The 21,680-nt window shown below is 41.6% G+C and overlaps 1 protein-coding gene across 10 annotated transcripts in view; it reads left to right on the forward strand.

Moving 5' to 3' along the window:
• TNS1 (tensin 1) overlaps positions 1-21,680 on the forward strand; it is a 401,394-nt gene that overhangs the window by 213,637 nt on the left and 166,077 nt on the right. The window lies entirely within an intron of this gene.

Here is a 21,680-nt window from a genome sequence, read left to right on the forward strand (position 1 = left end):
TCTTTTAATACGGTACTCTCGCTTCCATTTGACATTAAATGGAAATAGTTTTCTGTCTACAAGAAAGAGGATGGGTGGGGAGCTGTTTGTGTAAGGAAGGAGATAGATGGGTAATTGGATGACAACGTTAGAAAGAAAACTCCCTAAAGCTTGTGTTGTATGTGTTGAATGGGAGTGGGGAAGGCTATTGCTCTGAAGATCAGTGGTGGAATGCTTTTAGTGTTTACCCAGAGAACTGTTTTAAGGGTTAGAGATTTGTAGGGATGTAGTAGAGCACAAGCATAGTGGAAATAACAGAGAATAGATAATATTTCACAAATTAATTTCAATTTAACTAATACATCAGCTTCTGTTTCCTTTTCCTAACTGCAGTAGGACTCAGGATAGTTAAACTGGTTCCTAAGGATAATTCTGAAATTTTGTATGAGGCACGCATGCACAATATATATGACAATGAGAGCTTGTCAGAGAATGAGATCCAGCTGTTGGGCTGCAGAAGGAAATGGCCACATATAAATATTAATTGCTTTTATACAAGTTTGATATTTAGCAATTAGAGGAGGCAATTTTTCACATAAAAAGATATACATGATATATGTTGATACAATGTTGTCATTTAAAGGATAGCTAGAGTCGCCTCTTAAAAATTTAGCATATCTGGGTGGGAGCATCATTGCTACACCTTGGGAAATTGACTGAAGAGCATCTATAAAGGAAGATTTCATTTCCATCGCCCGTGAAAATATTTATGTGAAGTATCTCTTGTTTTATGGGTAGGTCAGATCTTAAATCTACAAGAGTATAAATGCCAGTCAGTTTTACTTAACCAATAGATTTTAGTCTGAAAGGAAGGTGAAACCTTCATATATTTCTAAAACAAATAGTAATTCCAACAAACATGATCATTTATCTATTCCATTCAATCACCCTAACTCTACCCTAAATAATGGGATTACAGGACCGTAAAAAGAAAAGAAGAAGATTCCTTCATATATGTTTAATTTATTGTTGCTATTTAGAAAGAGACATGACTGGATGGTCTGTATTATTTTATTATCTGCTTCTACGTTTACTTTGTTCTGATGTTCTCAGTTCTTGGAATTACCACTAATCTGTCATCCTTTCACAGCTCTTTACAATAAATATACTATACTACTGTTTTTTGTTTTGAATTTTATTCTTGTTGATAAAAGAAAATACATATATTTTTAAAAAATGTGTATTTTAAACGGCCAGAAAACAAAGCATGAATCTGACAGCAGTTGGTCCTTCTGACTTGAAGTTTCTTATTATTATTTCCAATTATTATTATTATTTTTGAAAGAGAAAAAAGTCTTGGGCTGAGCAGAATCCTTTTTGGAGATTACATGATCGTTCACTTAGCTTCTGGACCTTGAACTGTAATACTAGTTATTGTTTTCTATTAATAACCAGGGAGACAATAGATCTGGTTGCAGATCTTTTTCAGCTCATTATGTTTGGGCTTTGAAAAACACCCTGGCTGTATTTTTGCCTTCCAGGAATCAGAGTACCACTAGCTGTTGAGGAGGGCTTACATTAAGTTAGAATTAGTAGCTAATAGAGGTGGTATTTAGCTGGTTCTGTCTGGTTCAGGTGAACCGGTAGTGGTGACTGTGGGAGGCTCTGCCCCCCCCCTGCCCCGATGAGCACTGTGCATGCGCAGAAGACGGTGTGCATGCGCAGACATGGCATGGGTGAGCACAGTGAGCAAGTGCGCTCACATTTGCAAACCGGTAGGGAAAGTAAGTGAATCTCACCGCTGGTAGCTAAGCAGGGTTTACTTGAACCAGAAAGATCCTTGCCTGACCCTTGATCTCAGAAGAATGGTTTAATGGATGTTGGCAGATTAACTGAAAAAAATAACATAAGACGAAAAAATAAAACATATGCTCTTTTTTCTTGCTTTTTCTTGTAAACACTTCATCAAGTCTTGATTTGGGGTAAACAGCAAGCTGCAAATACATGCAACTTCCCAATGCCATTTATAATGGAATGGCTCAAGTTCAGATGACAACTCTTGAAGTGCGAGTAATATTTTTACCAGAGATCCTGAGTAAAATAAATGAAAGCATCCAAAAGTGTTGGGATTTCCACAGCAGGCCAAGTTACAGCTTGGCAGGAATGAAACATTCTGAAACGAAAGTCGTAGAGATCACAGATCAAGCCAGTTTAAAATGGGAGATTCTAGGGGGCATGGCTGGGTCAGCTTCATTTATTTATCTTGTTCTCTAATAAGGCACACAATGGAATGCAGTGGATTAATCATTTAAAAATATAAACAAGCCACGCTTTATTAACTTTATTAAGAGCCAGTTTGGTCTAGAGGTTTAAGGCAGCAGGCTAGAAACCAGGAAACTATGAATCCTAGTCAAACCTTAGGCATGAAAACCAGCTCTTAACTTTGGGCCATCACTTTCTCTCAACCCTATCCACCTCACAGGGCTGTTACTGTGGGGAAAAAAGAGGAAGAAGGAATATTAAGTATGTTTGCCACCTTGAGCTATTTATAGCAATAAAGGCATGATTAATTTTTTTTCTTAAAAAAAAACACCCAATGGCAATGCAGTAAAATATTATTCAGCTTACTGATGTAGGGTTGGGTATTTCCTTTCAGTTAAATGCTGATTTGATAACAGCCTTGTTGAACTACTAATGAGAGATGGTGCTGGAAGAGTATGAGAGGATTCCAGATACTTCCCAACAACAGAGATTGATGTCTAAATTCCTGTGGAGATAGAAAGAGGTTGTGGGCCAGGGGAGGCATCTTCTGCATGAAATAATAGCTGTGGCAATTATTTTTTCACTGTAAATTATGCGGTGGCTCAGTGGCTAAGATCCTGAGCTTGTCGATCAGAAAGGTGGGCAGTTCGGTGGTTCGAATCCCTAGTGCCGCGTAATGAAGTTGGCAGAAGCTGGGACAAATTACTTGTCCCAGCTTCTGCCAACCTAGCAGTTCGAAAGCACGTAAAAATGCAAGTAGAAAAATAGGAACCACCTTTGGTGGGAAGGTAACAGCATTCCGTGCACCTTCGGCATTTAGTCATGCTGGCCAAATGACTACGGAGACGTCTTTGGACAATCCTGGCTCTTTGGCTTTGAAACAGAGATGAGCACCACCCCCTAGAGTCAGGAACGACTAGCACATATGTGTGAGGGGAACCTTTACCTTTAAGTTATTTAGCTGTGTTCATTGCTGGAATAGCTCATTAATATGCACGTAACAAAGGCATTGTTAAAGGAAGGTTTGAAATGGGTTCAGGTAGAGCTTAAACGTTAGGTGGAGGGTTTGAGGAAAGGCTTAGAAACAAGGATGAAGAGTAGGGGCTATGCTTGTTGAGAACAGGCATCCCAACCTTGTTTGCTGGAATTCTGGCTGCCTTTTGATTTCATAACCTTTAGCAGACACCCTTGCATATTTTCAGAGTTTTTCCTCAGATATTATAAAAGCCAGAAATTTGCCTTTTTTGGGAATCGTAATGTAGGCTGAGATTCCTAAGGAATAGAATTCGGGCTTGGAATGCACACTCTGTGCTGCCCAGCACCTATGGAGTCATGCTGAACCCATGTAATTAAAGCTGCTTTTTCTAGGAAGGCTTCCTTTCTGCATTGAAATCATTACTGTGTAGCCTTAGAGGACAGAAGGAGATAGATGGAGCTTTATGTGGTTCCTCGGGCAGTTTTGTGTCCTTGCCCATGACTGTTTGTCATACTTTGGGGGCGGTGGTGGCAGTGGCACTTAGTAATTGCTGATGCTGCCGTTGTGCTTTTCTGTCTCCAGCTAGATTTCGATTCTCAGGGTAGCTTCCTGAGGGTGAGGGACAAGAGGTGAAAACATTAGCCTTGGTTCCTGTTATTTTAGATGTTTGTACATAGAACAAGGAAACAGTTCCATTGCGTACAAAGGACATTTCCCCAAGTGCAAGCAAGCCTTTCTACAGTGACTTGATTCGCAAGGTTCCCTGTTGGTTTCTCAAGACCTGTAAAGCTTACATCGAAAGCAGTTAGAAATGGTGGATGTGCTATCTTCTTCGGAGAAATTCATCTACCGTTACTGAGCTGGAGAATTTGCAAGGAAATAAATAATAATAAAATAATAATAATAATAAAATTTTATTTGTTAGCCGCACCCTCTCCAGAAGGACTCGGGGCGGCGTACAATAAAAACACATAAAATACAAATATAGACAGTACATACACATAAATATAGACGTATACGTGGAGGAGGTAGACAGATAAATGGAAATAGAATTAAGATTGCAATCCCCTAAGTAAAATTACAAGATTAAAAACCCGTCAGAAGCGATATGATCAAACTATGGTTGAGCCAGGCCAGCTACTTGGAAAAGGTGGGTCTTGAACAATATCTCACCCTTATTTATAACAATTCTGATTACTTTCACATTAGTGCCTGTTAATAACGTATGGGTTTTCTCCCCACAGTTAGTTGGAAGCGGAATTAAACTGCGGTACTTACAAGACTTTTTTTTTTTTAGTAGTCTAAATAACATGGTTCTATTAATACTGGATCCACTCCCTGGACATTTATATTCAACTGTTTTATTGCTTCTCTTTTCACTGTGGTTGGAGATGAAAGTTGAATTACACTGTATTGGGCCAATTTCTTGTTGGAGAGGTATTTATGACATACGTCTTTGTTCCCATTTTTCCTTTTTATAGGAAAATATTGTTGTTTAATGGAAAAGAACATCAACATTCTTTTTTAAAAAAATATTTATTGGTGAAACCAGCTGTTCCAAACAAGGATAAATTATATGGCTTGTCAGCGTAGTCTGCCTCTTAGCTAATGATAATAGTCACAATTCTCCTTATCTCTTTGTATAAACATGCCAATCAAGTCATCCTCTTCTATCTGGGCACAAGACTCTGTGCTTATCACAATGTACAGAAAAGTGATGGCCATGTTGTACATGATCTTCTTGTGGACCCTGAGATTCCTATCTGCTGTCATCATGGCCTTGTGCCTGCACTCACATTTCTTTATCTTGCATTTAGGCAAGCAGATAATTCCACCATGTGGCTTTGTGCTGTGCTGTATTAGCCCTGCTATGTAATAGCCTCCCTTCCCCCCACCCCACCCCCCAATGCAAAGAAAAACATCCCAACAGCCAATAGGATACTTTGCTTAGGGCCAGATTGTTGTCGCCACTGCATTAAACAGTTTTCATATGACATCATATATGTAAGTATAAATTCAAAGGAGACCCTTCTCTGTCCTCCAGCACAAATATATTCCTGTTTCAGATCTTCAGACAGAAAAAAAAAGCCTTTGTAGAGTTCACATCTGGATCAAATTGAACCTGAATTTGAATGGTGCCTCGCTACCAGCAGAAGAAGGGTACCAGAACTGTGTCTGGCAAATGCAGTGCAGTCACGTAAATTAATGATGCATTAGGTGAGTAGTGAGTGTTCACGAGGTCAGCAGAAATACACGCAGGTTTGTTTCTGAAGGGAAGAAGATATAGAGAAAAACAAACTTTTTTTTCTATTTCAAATTATATTCTTCTTTGTGGGCCGCTCAAGGCCCGCAACAAAATTAACAGTTAAAATCACAAGCAGCTAACCCAAAAGGTCTAAAGGAGAAAGTGGAGGGAGGGAAGTGAAATGCCTAATGGAATGTGTTCCATAAAAAATATAGTATCTTATCTGTACAACGATTACAAAATCTGCTGAAAACTTTTGGAAATTAATATGATAATGTATTCCTATACTGGTGAAGATTCTGGCAAAAGCCATATGCTTTTGTGTGAAAAAGAAAATGATTTTGGGCATATAGTTTTTTCATGTTTTTTATTTTTGGTTTCTTCTTCTTTTTTATCTCTTTTTTCCTTTCTTTTGTTTTTTTAATCCTTCACATATACTGTATCTTTTTGTTGGGATGTACTTTTGCACATATAATATGTAAAACCTTTTAATAAAAATAATTATTTTAAAAAAAAAGATTAAGGAGACTAGTAGGAGAAGCAGTCAGTTGCAACTTTCTCCATGATCAGTAGAAAGACCTGCTCCCTTGCCATAGTAGGAAGATGGTAGGAAGGCTATTAGAAAGAAAATAAAAATGTCTGTGCTTTAATGTAGGCAAAGTTTTAAATAAAAAATAGTTCAGTTACTGGAATTCTTATAACCCTGTCTCATTCTTCTCTAATTGATCTCACTAAAGAAAACTCTTGGAGAATCATGCTTGGAAAGGAATAATTTTAGGTGGCAACCAGAGAGTCTAACAATGAGTTATGTGGACATTTGCATGGAACTGACATGATTATCTTATATCTTTAGAAAGGTCTTTCCTAGTAACTGTAATATCTTGACAATGTTTTTAATGAGATAGGTAGTCCCTCTAATTATCAAGCCTTAAGCTGCTTAGGGGTTCAAGGCTAAAGCCAGAAGCTCAAACTGTGTCTAGACACTGGCAATAAATGAAAATCTTTCTTTACAGAAACAATATGTCTGTAGCATTTTGCACTACTAAGCAACCAAACTGCTGCATTTTGCACCAGTTGAAATATTCAGATATTCTTGAAGGGAGCCTTATTGAGAACACAAGGAAGTAGTCTAACTGTGCAGCAAACAAGGGAGACCATTGCCAAATCTAAGTGATTTAGGAACAATTGTGGGACATATCTGGAGATCTAAAGCAGGGCTCTCTACGCTTGGCAATTTTAAGTTTTGTGGACTTCAACTCCCAGGATTCCTCAGCCATGCTGGCTAGGGAATTCTGGGAGTTGGAAGTCCACAAGTCTTAAAATTGTCAAGTTTGAAGACCTGTGATCTAGACAAACTGTAGCTAGGTTCAAAAAGTACTCTCGGATTGGGCACCTGTTCTTTCTTATGAAAAACTGAATTCCAGTTATCCAGTTTGATTCTACTTAGCGAAAAGTTTGTTCTTCTCCGATTTTCGTTGTATTTAAATACAATGGCAATAAAGATTATACTTATACTTATTTTAATTTAAATTTGTTTATTCCCATCAAACCGATTACTGAACTAAGGTAGTATTTAGAGAAGCCATTTCTATATTTTCTATCTAAATGTATCAAAACTGGGATTTAGCACAGTTGATTCACTACTTATTGAGATAAACTGATTAGAGAAGCTGGGTTCAAACAGAAAATGCGACTTTTTACTAGTCCATGTATGTATCTTGCAAAATTCCCTTCATTGTACCTTAAAATGACTGGTGCTGTTATCTGATAACATTGAGCTGGATGAATTAGGAGTTTAGCATCTTGTTTTAATAATTCAGCAAGCATATTGTATAGGGTGTGGTGTTTCTAAGGATGAAGGGGAAATCTCTATAGATCCCAAGTCATTGACTCATTCTTTAACTCAGGCCAAACTATGTCAGTTTCTCATGTCCAAAACATGGGGTGGAAAAGTGTGGCCCTGTTCAGAAAGCAGATTTTAGGCCCCTAGTAACAAAGGCATATAGTATAAGAAATTTCAGAAAGGTTTTTACATTTAAAAAGGTGCTTTTATATGAGGCTTAAATAAATAGATTTATCTGATCTTGGAATGGGTATATCTACTCAAAGATTTGAGCATTTGAATATGCTCAGGGTTGCAATGGAAGATGGACCTCACATTTCAAGGAAGAAAATAACTGAGAAAATCACCCTTGTATGGAAAGAAACAATTAATGCACAAACAATTCTGTACTTCTGTTATTATAAACAAATGATTATTCAAGTCTGTAAGAAAATAGTTCATGCATAATAATAAAAAGGATAGAGGCAGATTATTGGGCTTCTACAAAGAATTCAGAGAGAGAGATGCTGACAAACTGCTGATGGAAGCATTATTGTATAGCCAATATGAAGGTTTAGAGGGTAGATCAAAGAATTAGGGATGGGGAAGTCCCTGGAATACACTCAAATTCTGAATGTTTTACTTCAGTGAAACACCATGTTTTCTTTCAGATCATGACACTTAGGAACAGTTGTTCAGTAACTAAGTCATTTCCAACTCCTTGCAACCCCATGGACCATAGCATGCCAGCCCCCTGAGTAGAATAAATTAATTTATTAATCTTAAATTGTTAATTTTAATTTAATCCTAAATTTGATTTAAATTGTCATGGAAGGTTATTGGATTGCCTATTTAATCTTTTAAAACTTTTGTTATATGTGTTTTTATGTTGTACACCGCCCTGAGTCCTTTGGGAGAAGGGCGGCATATAAGTCCAATAAAACCAAACCAAACCAAACCAAACCAAACCAAACCAAACCAAACCAAACCCCTCATCCTCCACTGTCTCCCTTAGTCTTTTCCACTGATGACGCTATCTCACCTTCTCATCCTCTTCTATTCCCTTCACTTTTTGCCTTCAATCTTTTCCTAACGTCAGGGTCTTTTCCAAGGAATCCTCTCTTCTCATTAGGCGGCCAAAGTATTTGAGCTTCAGTTTCAATATCTGTCCTTCCAAAGGTTGATTTCCTTTAGGATCAACTGATTTGATCTCTTTCGCTGTCCAAGGGACTCTGAAGGGTCTTCTCCAACATCAAGAGTCCAAAGTGGGTTGTCTACAGTCTCAGACTTCATATCAGAAAGATAATATTTAGACAGACCATCTATCCATAATAATTGCAGACTCCATTTCTGCAGGAAAAACAAAAGTGGAGAAAGCATAGTTGAATATTGTTAATAGAGAGCTACAGAAATAGTTTCTTTGTATCTCAAAGATTAATAGTATATGGAGGCCTGCCAGTAGATGTCTCGCCAGCACTTTGAAGTTCTTTGAAAATGTCCAGAGGTATGAGGCCAATCTGACATTTTTTCAGTTGCAGTTTCAAAATGGATCTATACTGGCACTGTTGGTATTTTGATGTATTCATAGCCTATTTGCAGATATTAGTGCATTATTTATGATGATGAAAACCCAGGCTGAGCATGACACAATCAATAGAGATTTCCTCCCAAAATGTGTACTTAAAGGTAGAATGATGCATCATGTGTATAAAGGAACATCTTGGGCAAGTGACCTTGAGGTCTGATACTAGAATAAAATAGTCATATTTGATACTACCATGACTAGTAGGTTTTTTTTTTAAATGCTAATTCTGTGTTAGGGTTTATTTGGAATTGAACTCCCAATGTAATAATGGCAACATTATTTATGCACAACTATTTGGCTGCTGGATCTTGAATTTTGTATACATCCCTGGTTTCCTTATTTCACAAAAAGTTCTAGGGGGGGAGCGCAAGTCATTAAAAAACCTCAAAGAAATGCACAATAAATTATAGTTCATGTTTATAAAGGAAAGTTAAAACATTTAGATTTCTTTTCTAATGGTCGAGAAGAAATATTTTAAATGTAATTATTCACGATAGAAAGCCAGTTCTTGCACCCTTAATTAGAATTTGGGGTAATCCAGTGAGCTTAAAGCAGTAAATTCAAAAGTAAAAAATGGACTGGTTTATAGTAAGAATATAGAAGACAATGTATGAGATCTAAAATATATAATAGAATGGAAATAAAATGAAATTCTTCACATATATTTAGGTCTTAAATATCAACCATTGATTGCCTTGAATCCCATTTAAATAGAAGAGATATAAAGCCCCTCTCTGAGAGAGATGTGTAGTTAGAAATGTGAAAAATAAATAAATAAATAAGCTTGTCCCCACTTCATACTGAAATTATTATTTTTAAATCTAATCTGTGAAAAGATACATAAACCAGATATGATGGACTATTGACTTTGGTACAGTTTTGACTTTCCTTTTCTCTGAAAACATGCATCATTTGGAGGAAAACATTAATTATTACACATGTATTTACATTTTCTTATAAGAAGCGTTTGGCTGAGATAATTTTATTTTAACAACTGATGATGTTATCTAGTTGAAACTTGTGCAAGCAAACAACCAACCTCAGAGAACACCAAGAACTCCACAATTCAACCCTGAGCTACAGATATTATCTTCTGTTGGAACAAATTTAACAAACATCTTACATCCAACCTTTTCTTTTGCCCTGCCTCCAGTTGAATGTTTCCAGTGAGAAAAATTAATGGGTTGTTAGAAGTCCCATTTCAGGTTGAGCAACAGGAATACCTCTTCAGTTCAGAAGTTTATTGTATGGTCTTGAACAAGTCTTTGGCTCTTTCAGTCTAGCTCTACTTGATTCCAAGGGATGCAAAAATAAATCAAGGAAAAGAATCATGACAATTTAATTTGCCGGTGTCTTCTTAATGTTGGATATGCACAATTCCACCCGGTCCATCACTGAATTGTATGAACTTGCATATTTCTAGTATCACTAAGATACATTGGGACAGTGTAATAAAAAGTGCTTAGATTAGATGCATTGAAAACTGAATCAGTGACAGGCATGCTTTTTAGTTGCATTCCATATCAAGGACTCTGGGGTGATTGGACTTTGGTTAATACTTCCTTAAAAGCTTAAGAGAGAACATGAAAAAGCAACTATCTTGCTGAGAAAGACACTATTCCATTCTTCTGCAAGGATTTTGGAGATGGCATACATAACCAATCTTTGTGAATGTGGCATTTTGTGTCTCTTTTAACCCGGCATCAATGGTGGATTCCTACTGATTCGGACCGGTTCAGCCGAACCAGTAGTGGTTTGGTGGCCTGGGTCGCTGGAACCAGCAGTGACCCAGGCCTGCCACACCTCCGAACTGGTTCTGCAGGCAGCGCCGTAGGCAGCACCTCTTGCTTTTCAGTTCTGCGCATGCGCAGAACAATTTTAATTGCATTGTGCATGCACGTGCAGCCCGTTCATGAGCAAACCGGCAGTAGTGCCTGCTGGAACTACTTGCCTGGCATACTCCAAAAATCTCTCTTATAAGCCTCAGCTAGAAATATAGCTGGCAAAGCATTCTAAGAACTATATCCAATATTTCTGGAGACCATCAGTTGAGTGAAAGGTGGAATTAATATTTGGTTTGCACAGGAGCTGCATTTTAGGTTCAACTTCCTCTTCTATTTAGCATTTTGTTTTTACATTTTAGGTTTTCTTCAGTGCTTCCCATGTTATAATTAATGCTGTGAAGTACTTGAAGAGAGGGAGGAAGGGAGGAAGTCTATTCTTATCTAAAGTAGGAAAGGACAACTTAAATACTGAAAGCCATTTGCAGTGCAGGAGTATCCTATATACAAACCAAAGGGGGGAAATGTATTTAAAATGTCAGAAAATATTTCACAGTTCTAAGGTGCTTGAGGAATTTGATCAATTTGTACCTAACTTAATGTGTAATAGAAATTACATTAAAAAGTGAACACTTATGTTTTCTTCTATTTTGTCCTTTTTTGTTTTCTCAGATTATTAGAAGTTTCAATATATGTGTTTTACGCTCATATATCTCAGCGTTCACTTTTAGCGATGCAGTATATCAGATCAGCATGGTTATATTGTGGCAGCTAGGAAATGCTGAAATTCTGAATGTTTAAAACTGGGAGATTCATTATTGCAAATAAAAACCCAGGGAATTCATTCTAGGGGATCCAGACCTCTAAGATTTTGACAATAAAAAGTAACTTTATTAATTTTTTGGGAAGGGGGCATCGTGAATGTGAGTGTGTGTGTGTGTGTAGGCAGATTCACTGAATATTTCTTTCCTAACCCCAGCTTTTGCTTTGCAGCATTTCTTAGCAACTCCAAAATGGGAGGAAATGTGCTGTGCATAAATGACCATATTTCTTACTGTTTTCCTGTGAAAGCAAGCAGAGGCAGAGGAAATTCACAGGGCTAGAGGATTGACCCACTGTGTGACATATGGGGCAAGTTTCCGTCTCATTTGTTGCAAACGCATGCTAGGGTATAAAATAAAATATAAACAGAAAAATTTCTCATTCTTTCCCTGAATTTTCTCCTGGATCATCCAAAGTTACCATTTCCCATTCCCATTTTTTTTCATGTTCTGGACTTTGGAGAACACCAAAACAAGCCCTGATTTGCTCCCATCAAAGTGAAAACATGTTTCATTCATATTTTACCTTTTGTCTAGTTTGACTTGCTATTCATAAGCAAGGCTATTCTTGAATAAATTGCTACAATCAGAAATTTAGAGAGTAGTGAAATTTAATCAGGGCTAAAAAAGCCACTATGAGGTTGCGGTCAAGGTATTGGATTAGACCCAGGAGGACTACACCTAATAGGTAAAAGTCTTCTGTCAGCAATGAAAACTCCCTGAGTGAGACTTAAAGCTAGTTTCTGCCCCATCTACTTACAGGCTTGTTGTGGAAGAAAAATGGGAACAGGAAGGCTAGTTATATTATCTTGAGTTCCTGGGAAAAAAGATGCAATATAAATCTAAATAGGAAATATGGCTAAAGTTTTTAGGTATGCAGGAGGGGCAGAAGAAAGGGAAGTTCATTTTATAGTCAAGAGACAGAACAGAAGACATCCAGTGCCCTGGATCATAATTGCAGTGCAAAGCGATTGATAGCTTGTCATTACGTTTGGAAGTAGAGAGAGTTTGGGAAAAGCTTGAGGAAGCTTAATACTAAATACCTTCTGACCTACAGCTAGAACCCAAAGGTCTTGGCTCTTTTTCTACATACCAATAATTTATATTTTCAATGGTGTAGCACGCTGGTGGAATATCTAAGACAATGGGGGAGGGGAGAGAAAAGAAAAGTTTTTATTTGCATCAGAGGTAGGTTTTGGGTCTTTCATTGTGACATAAAGTGTACTTTGGAGGCCTTCTGATATGTTTAAACCAGAGGAGTTCTTGGCTACAGAAAATATTTCTCATCTACCCTGTATTATCCCAAATTCATAAAAAACATAGCTCAGTTTCTCATTGTCCAAGGCTGCTCTCCTTCTTTAATTGGTTTGTTTTTGCTACTGCCTTGGGTATATATTAAGCATCTATTCTAACCAGCAAAAATCCACAAACATTGCCATAACATCAGATTTGTTGGAATTTAGTAGAAGATGTTAGCCAAAGTGGAAAAAATTTAATTAAGCCTCTTTTGAAGTCTCTGGATATATTGGGACTGCCACTCCCAGAACTATCCAGCCAGCTGAATTTTGTGATTTAGATTCCCACCACATCTGTAGATTGCCAAATTAATGGAAATGATGCTAATATGATGGAATTTTTACATAACATGGGTAATGTCGCACAGACGTAGTACAGTGCTTGCTCAAAGAGCTTACAGATTACATAAATGGAAAGAATATGCAGGATACATAAGAGAAGAGGCAAGCAAATAAAGAGAATATAAGATGAATCAACCTTTTTGGGGGGGGGTAAGAGGAAGTTTTGAGAAGGAAATGGTTGAGATGAACTGAAGTAAAAGGAAATTGTTTCTAGCAAAAGGAGCAATGTGGCTGAGATGAATATTGGATATAGAATATTTTTTCTGCCCTACCCTTTTCATCTAATTGCATCTTAATACTTTGCTGTAAGAAGGACTTTAAAATCATAAGGTAGTTGAGCAGTCCAAACACTGTTTGATGAGTTGGAAAACCAGATGAAATCAGCCAAGTTTATGCTCAATCTTTTCTCTATTATTTCAGTATATTCACATATAACAAGCATTGCGGACAACAGGACAGAGACCGCACATCGAAAGAATAAATTAATTTTAGAAAATGAGTGGGTTCCCATTAAAAAAATTCAAGTTCTGTGCACAAGACTCTACTATATGAACCGACTCATTTTGGAATTTGCTATACTGTAGGTTGAGTCTGGAATGATAGCTTTCTGCAATGCTGGGACAGCTTAATTTAGGAGTAAACTAGCAGTATGGAAAATAGTACCATAGAAGGAGATACCAGGGTGCATCTGAGTTTGGTCTGTTATTCTATAGGCTGCCTTAAATCTTTTCTTCTTTTAAATCTCCTTCCTATTACATTGAGTTACCCTCTGTGGACCGTCCATACAATAGTAAATAAACAGTTGTTTGGTAGTGCTCATAAAAAAATGTTTAAGGAGCTAAGGAAGCAATTCATGACAATGCCTGACAGTATCCCAGTGAAATAAGTACAATTCATGTATTCATGCACATATAATATCCTTTCCTTTTAATGGGATTTGGGCATCTGTGTTTGGAATTCATGTACATACGCACAGATACACAAGTGGAACTTGAAGAAAGGACAGTTTGTAAAATAGATGCATACATGAAAACATTTACTTTCTATGAACCATTTCCTTCCATAAGCCATTTGGCAGAATAGAACTTGCACAAAGATAGAAACATTATCTTTGCACATTTGTTTGCTTCTGTACCTATACTGTAAAGGTAAAGGTTCCCCTTGCACATATGTGCTAATCATTCCCAACTCTAGGGGGCGGTGCTCATTTCCGTTTCAAAGCCAAAGAGCCAGCGTTGTCCGAAGACGTCTCCGTGGTCATGTGACCGGCATGACTAAATGCCAAAGGTGCATGGAATGCTGTTAGCCTTCCCACCAAAGGTGGCTCCTATTTTTCTCCATAGTGGTGGAGGTAGCATCCAGGCTGGGTTGACCTTCATCCACTCATTGCAAGGACTGAACCTGACAGTTAACTGAAACCACGCCTCTGTTATTAGGCAAAGCCTAGTTCCAACTCTGTCCCTCAATGAGGATGGATGCATCATCGCCTTCTTCCTAGGCTGAGAGGAATAGTTGTGGTATTTCCTTTGTGAGTATGGAGATCGTCTTGATTTGATTCCACCATACAAGAGTGACCCTGGCTGACTAAAGCTCCTCACAGAGCTAAAGAGCCTTCGTGGGTTGGTGTCTTTGAGCCCTTTCAGGGCATGACGGTGTTATCAGGCAAAGGCGGTTTAAAGTTCTCTTTTGCGGCTTGAAAAAGCAAGAGTGGCTTGAATTGCTATATTGCCTGCGAGGTTCGCGTCTTTCAAGCCCACCGCCGCTGCGTGCCCCTGCCTTCGCTGCCTGTCCTTCTCCGCTTGCGCTCCGGACCTGTCAGCTTCCCCTGTGAGTTCTGGACATCCTATATGTTGGGAAACGCTCCGCCACTCCTGCTTGCAGTAGAGTGGTGAACCGCGGTAGCTTTGATTGATTGGTAGTCACTTGAGCGTCTTTCAGCTACCATGGAGCGACCTGAGCCTTCAAAAGCAGGGAATTTAGCTCGCGGAGCGGCGCGGAGTTAAAAGAAACAACTTGCTTCAGTGACCAGGAGCGTTGGAAAAAAGGCGCGAAGCGCCATTTTTGTATTTGCGTGTCCTTTTCTCCTGTCAAAATGGCGGCCACCAAAGCCTCTGAAGCAATGGATGTTATCAGGGAGACTACTGCCGAGGCTAGCATTCCCCAGGTGGTGGAGGAACAAGTGGGAGCGCCCTCCCACCCTGCCTCCACCTCTGCCTCCTCTGGCACCACCAGGGGGTGCAAGAAGCTCTTAAAGACCTCAGCAAAAACCGGAAAGTCTAAGAAATCCTCTAAGCCTGTTTCTCAATATGAGAAGCAGAAGGAGAAGGCGTTAGAACGCATTTACAGGAAAGCTGCTTCCAAGAAGCTCCTCTCCTCTAATCCTATTGATTCGCCTTAGCTTGCCCAGATGCAATTGGCTTTACAGCTTTCTCCTGGGGATAGACAGGGCAGGGAGGCTTCCCTTAACTCTCTTTTTCCCATTGATGTGTCAGGCATCTGAGGGCCAACACAGGAGATAAATCCAGCTGTGACTCCTGCAGCATCACTGGCACCTCCCACTTTGCAGAGGGTAGACAGTATTCCATCTACTTCAGCAGGCATTGGCCAACCTAATCCCCTCTGCATGGTCAATTTCCAAGACATCATTGCAACTGCCATTTCACAGGGCATTGCAGCTGGTTTGCAGCAAAGGGATGCTCAATCCAAGAAGCAGCCAGCCCAAACTCAGTCAGCTGATTGACCTGCGGTGCCTCCACCCTTGGCAACAGTAGAACCTTCAGACCTGGATGAGGAGGAATCAGACCACTCTTCTGAATCCGAGGAAGGGGAAATTAAAGAGACCGAAATGTCTGAGGTTGAGGGCAGGGAACCGGACCAGAAGACCTTTTCTGGCCTTTTTCCACCAACCCTGTTCCCTTCATTACTGTACAAGGCCAAAATGGCTTAAAATTTTGGCATGCAGCCAGCAACCCCCCCACCCCCCGGCCCGGTGACTGTGTCCGCAGACACCCTGTTTTCGGAGCAGGCTCCGCCATCAGAAACGATACCTACCCCAAATAGCTCCTATCCAGTGGAAAGCTCCTACCTCGGGTCCGACTCCATTGGCTTCTGACAAGAAATTCTTCAATGTGGCCAACGAATTGGCTCAGTTCCTGTCGATCCCAGCTATCGATGCCCCGGTAACTGCCCTCTATACTTTAGCCAATATGCCAGGCCCCCCAGAAGATGTCCTCAAACCAGAGGACAAAAAACCAGATCTCGCTGTGCAGCGTGGCCACCAGGCAGCGGCATGGGCAGTCCGGGCGTCAACCACTGCCTCATTCTTCACCCGTTCCTGTCTTCTCTGGCTGCAGGACCTGCAACAGCGTATCCCCATCACAGACCTCCATGCCCATCAGGATATCGCCAAACTGGTGGCGGTGGTTCAGGTTACATCTGATGATACCCTCTCATCCTCCAGATTCACCTCCTGAGCCATGGCATCTTCTGTGGCATCTTGCAGACTGTTGTGGCTTTGCCAATGGTAGGCGGACATGCGCCACAAATGGTGTTTGGCCTCGGCTCCTTTCAAAGGCAAATCTCTATTTGGGGATGCATTCCTTTTCTCATCGAGAACAAGGAAAAGAGAAAGGTTCTCCCTACGGTGCCCAAGAAAGGGTTTTCCCGCTCCACTCCCTATCCCTGGCGGTCTTCCTTTCGGGGCCAAGATGGGGGGGGGTTCGTCCCTTTGGAACCAAGATTATGGTTCGTCCTTTTGGGGGTCGGACTACGGCAACCAGGGGTATAGGCAGCAGGGAGGATATTCCTCTAGGCAGAGGGGGCAGTCAGACCGCTACCAGAGGGGTAAGGCCTCCAAGTGCCCCTTTCACTGGGGGTGGGGGACATTTTTACTGCCGGACCTAATTTACCGGCATCCAGTTATCCCATTGGAGGCAGATTGGCTTTTTTTGCTGATCAATGGGATAGAACCACCTCCGATGTTTGGGATAGGTCTACTGTTCATTCAGGGCTCGCCCTCGAGTTTATCTCCAACCCCCTCTAGGCTCTTCAGGGCCTGCCCATTATCTAACAACCCAGCTCGCCTTATGCAAGAGGCAATTCAACATCTTTTGGACATACGGGCAGTCCATCTGGTGCCAGCGGACCAACACTGCCAAGGATTCTATTCTATACTTTTTGTCATCCCCAAGGCCTCAGGGGACTGGAGAGTCATCCTTGATCTTAAAAAATCAAACAACTTTATTCGTTATAAACGTTTCAAGATGCATTCCTTGCAGACTATTTTGAGTAGCATTAGACACAGAGATTTTCTAACATCAATTGGTTTAACGGAGGCATACCTCCACATTCCCATCTTAGCCCAGCATAGGCAATTCTTACGTTTTTCCTCCCTTGGCCGCCATTTTGAATATACGGCGTTGCCCTTTGGGCTATCCTCCACTCCTCGAGTGTTCACCAAGGTGCTTGCGGCCCTGGTCGCTGCACTGCGGGAGGTACTGTCAGATTACAGGCATATTTAGATGACATTCTCATACAATCTTCATCATGTAGTCAGGTGCAAAGGGACCTTGCGACCACGATGCAGCCCCTTTAGGTCCATAGGTTTTCAATTAATATACCCAAGACTCATCTTCATCCGACCACCAGGTTAGTGCACCCTGGTGCCTTAATTGACACAATTGAATGTAGAGTTTTCTTGTCACAGGAATGTCAGGAATCCCTTAAGTCATTGGCAGGCCAAGTGGTCAGAGGACACAGGGACTCCTTAGCCACACTTTCTAAATTGCTGGGCACCATAGTGTACACCATTGGGATAGTTTCTTGGGCACGCCTGCATTCCCGCAAGCTCCAATGGTTTCTCTTGCTTTTTCAGAGGAGACTCTTAAGCTGTTCCTTGTCCAAGGTGCGTATCCCAGTGGAGGTTTTCCGTTCCCTCCTTTGGTGGACATCTCAGGCCACCACCAAGGGCCGTCTGTTCAAGGACCAGAACTCACTGACTTTCATCACAGATGCCAGCCTGTTTGGCTGGGCGGGGGCTCCAGGGGCAGATGGTCCAAGGGCAGAAGGACCAGGTGGACTGGACTCACAGTATAAACTGGCTGGAACTATGAGCGGTCCACCTGGCTCTCCGCCACTTCAAAGACACAGTGGCGGGCAGGCGCGTCTTGGTATTGACGGACAATATGTCAGCAAAGACGCATCTAAACCATCAGGGGGGGACCAGATCACGTTCCCTGATGGACGAAGCCATGCAGTTGGGTCTTTGGGCCGAGAGGAACCTGCTGTCTCTCACCGTGGAGCATATTTCAGGGGTGGCAAACATCCAGGCGGACTGGCTCAGCCGCGAGGTTTTGGACAATGGTGCCTGCACCCATCGATCTTCCGGGACATTGTGCACCGTTTTGGCATGCCGGTGATCAATCTCTTCGCCACCCCCCAGAACACCCAGCTCCCTCGGTTCTACTCTCAGTTCCCAGCACAGCGGTTGGAAGGGGTGGATGCCCTGAGATGCAGGTGGCCTCCGGACCTCCTCTATGCCTTTCCCCCGCTTCTTCTCCTGCCTCATGTCATCCAGAAAATCATGGGAGAGAAGGTGGAGGTGATCCTGGTTGCCCCCCACTGGCCACTCAGGCATTGGTTTGCGAACCTATGGACTCTTTCAATGGACAGGCCCTGGAGGATCCCTCAGGACCGAATCTCCCTCAGCCAGGGGTTGCTGGAACACCCCTATCCTCAGTGGTTCCAGTTGACCGCCTGGTGCTTGAGCAGAGCGTCCTGAGAGGGGACAATTTCTCCTCCAGGGTCATCCGGACGATCCAGGCCGTGCGACGACCATCCACCAAACGAATCTACGATTCCACTTGGCGGTCCTTCTGTTCCTGGTGTGATGGTAAGACCTTGGACCCCATTAGGGCCACCATCCCACACGTCCTGGAATTTCTACAGGACGTTTTAGATAAGGGTTTGGCCATTAACACTATCCGGCATCAATTGGCGGCCATCTCATCCGTTTTGACCTGTGGGGTTCCCCTTCACTGTCCCAACAACCCACGGTACGTCGTTTCCTTAAGGAGTCTTCCAACCTTAAACCGCCAGAGGTGCACAGATATCCTTCGTGGGATTTACCCAGGGTCCTGGATGCTCTTACTTCGGCCCCATTTGAACCCCTTCAAGAAACTTCCCTTAGGTTCTTGATTCTGAAGGTATCCTTTCTGGTGGCCATTCCCTCCGCCAGGAGGATCTCTGAACTACAAGTGCTCTCAATCAGAGAAGACCTGTGTGTTTTCCATCTGGACTGGGTGGTGCTATGGCTGGAACCCTCCTTCATTCCCAAGGTGTGCTCCTGTTTCTACCAAGCACAGGAACTTGTGTTACCCAACTTCTGCCCCCCGCCCTGCTCACCCTTTGGAACACAAGTGGCACAACTTGGACTTGAGGAGGGCTCTAAAGATCTATTTGAAAAGAACTTGGCCCTTTCGATCCTCAGAGTCACTTTTCGTATCTTTCCAACCGTCATCTCTGGGCAGGAAGGTCTCGTCCGCCACCATAGGCAGGTGGTTGTGGGCCTATATAGCTACGGCATACCAATCCCACTCTGTTCCAATTCCACGTGGATTGACCGCACATTCTACAAGGAGTGCTGCTGCTTCGGCGGCCTGGGCTGCCCAGGCTTCCTTGGTGGAGATTTGCAGGGCAGCGACATGGGCTACTCCATCCCCCTTCATCAAGAACTATAAGTTGGACGTTTTTGCATCTGCAGATACAGCTTTTGGCTGGTGGGTGCTTCAGTCGGTCCACAGGACTGGCACTCGGCAGAACCAGTCAAAAGCCCACCCGAGGGACGGATACTGCTTTGGTACGTTCCATCCTGGATGCTACCACCACCACTATGGAGAAAGGGCGTTGGTTCTTACCTGAGACGCCTCTTCTCATAGGGTGGAGGTAGCATCCAGCCCCTCCCAGGGCAGGACTGGTTCCTTTATTTAACTTTTCCTTGTTATAGTTTTTTATCTCATTGTTTGAACCATAGGTGAGAAATGACCCTCAATGGAGGCTCTAGTCATTTTTAAATTCTTTTAGGAACAATGCTAGGAATGTCTCTGTATGTTGACCAAGCATGTCTCCAAGCAAAATGTTCAAATATTTGTATAGTAAGCAGCTTCTAAGCTTGGCCACTTGCTTTTATTTATAGGAAAGAAAGCCAGATCATTTTGTTGTCCTATCGGATTGTAAGAGAACATTGAAATAACATGAAAAAGTTGCAGAGTTTACATCCTCTGTCTCACATCCTTCTTACATCCTCTGTCAGGAATTGAATAGCAACAGTAACTGGGACCTTGCATAGCTCTGACTTGTCTTATTAAGCACTGTGCTTGGTCTCATGAAGTGCTCTGATGCAGCATTCCAAATTCATCACATATTCAACACGCAGTGTTCTTTTAAAGTGTTGGCCTGCAAAGCAGCCCTTCCCGAAATGTGTTTTCCTGGCTTTGCCGTCCCCCTTTCCCATCTTTCCTTGTCAAATGTGGGTGCCAGATTTCAATCAACCTGCATGCATCATAAGAATTACATTCCTGTGGCTCCACATGAAGCCCTTCGCAAACAAATAAGCAGCAGGTGCAATGCCGTATTCCAGCTGTGGATTTCTTTTTTCCCAAGTTGAGCAGGGACAACCAGTTGGGTGGTGGCTTGACTTCGAGGAACAATGTTTCCCTTGCATGTTTACCCTTTTCCCTTCCTAATGCTAACAGGGGGGAAAAGTCTATATAAGGGAAGGAATCAGCAGTTCAGAATAAACGGAGCAGGACTGAGGTGGAGGAGGATAAGAATTATGGGGGAGCTTGATGGATGAGCAGTTCCAAGCCAAATAGCATGATGTTTTAGGATCCTGGTGCTATGCCTTTACTCAGCAGTTTGACAACAGAGAAGCAGCAAAGGAACATCACACATAGCCTGCTTTCCATCAGCACTCTGGAGAACCCCCACCCACCCGCCCCAAGAAGCAAGCTTCAGGCCTTTATAAAAAGGCACAAGGAGAAAGGAAGGAAGATAGGGATGCTTTGCTTTTGATTTACAGAGAATGACCATGTATTGGGGAAAAATTGCTAGTCTTCAAATTAAGTCTCGACAGTGAGGATCGTATGAATTAGGCTTCAAAGCAGATGAAGTTTGGACAAATAGGTTGACCATGTCTATAAAGAGCAGTTCCTAAGGGTCAGCTGATAAAATATGATCTTCCTTGATGCCTTTTCTGCCATGTTAATAAAATAATGACAAATTCATCCTGCTATGGACAGAAGCAAATATGAGAATCAGAAATGTATTTCCATGGCTGGTTTGAATACCAAAACTTGTGAATTTTTGAAGAAACTCTCAGAATTGAAATAAGACGGTGCAAACTCAGGCCAACGGGTATGTGGCGTTATTACTCAGAGCATTCAAATTAATGTGACTTTCCATTATAATTTTTCAGAGGAAGCGCAAAATCCCAAAATAACATTTTTCTTCTGTTCCCAATCCCACCCACGCAGAAGAGAATCCATCATGTCTTTACATATTAAGTAACTAAATG

This window comes from Natrix helvetica, assembly GCF_964273705.1.
Source record: "Natrix helvetica genome assembly, chromosome: 1".
In the NCBI taxonomy this organism is placed as follows: Eukaryota; Metazoa; Chordata; class Lepidosauria; order Squamata; family Natricidae; genus Natrix; species Natrix helvetica.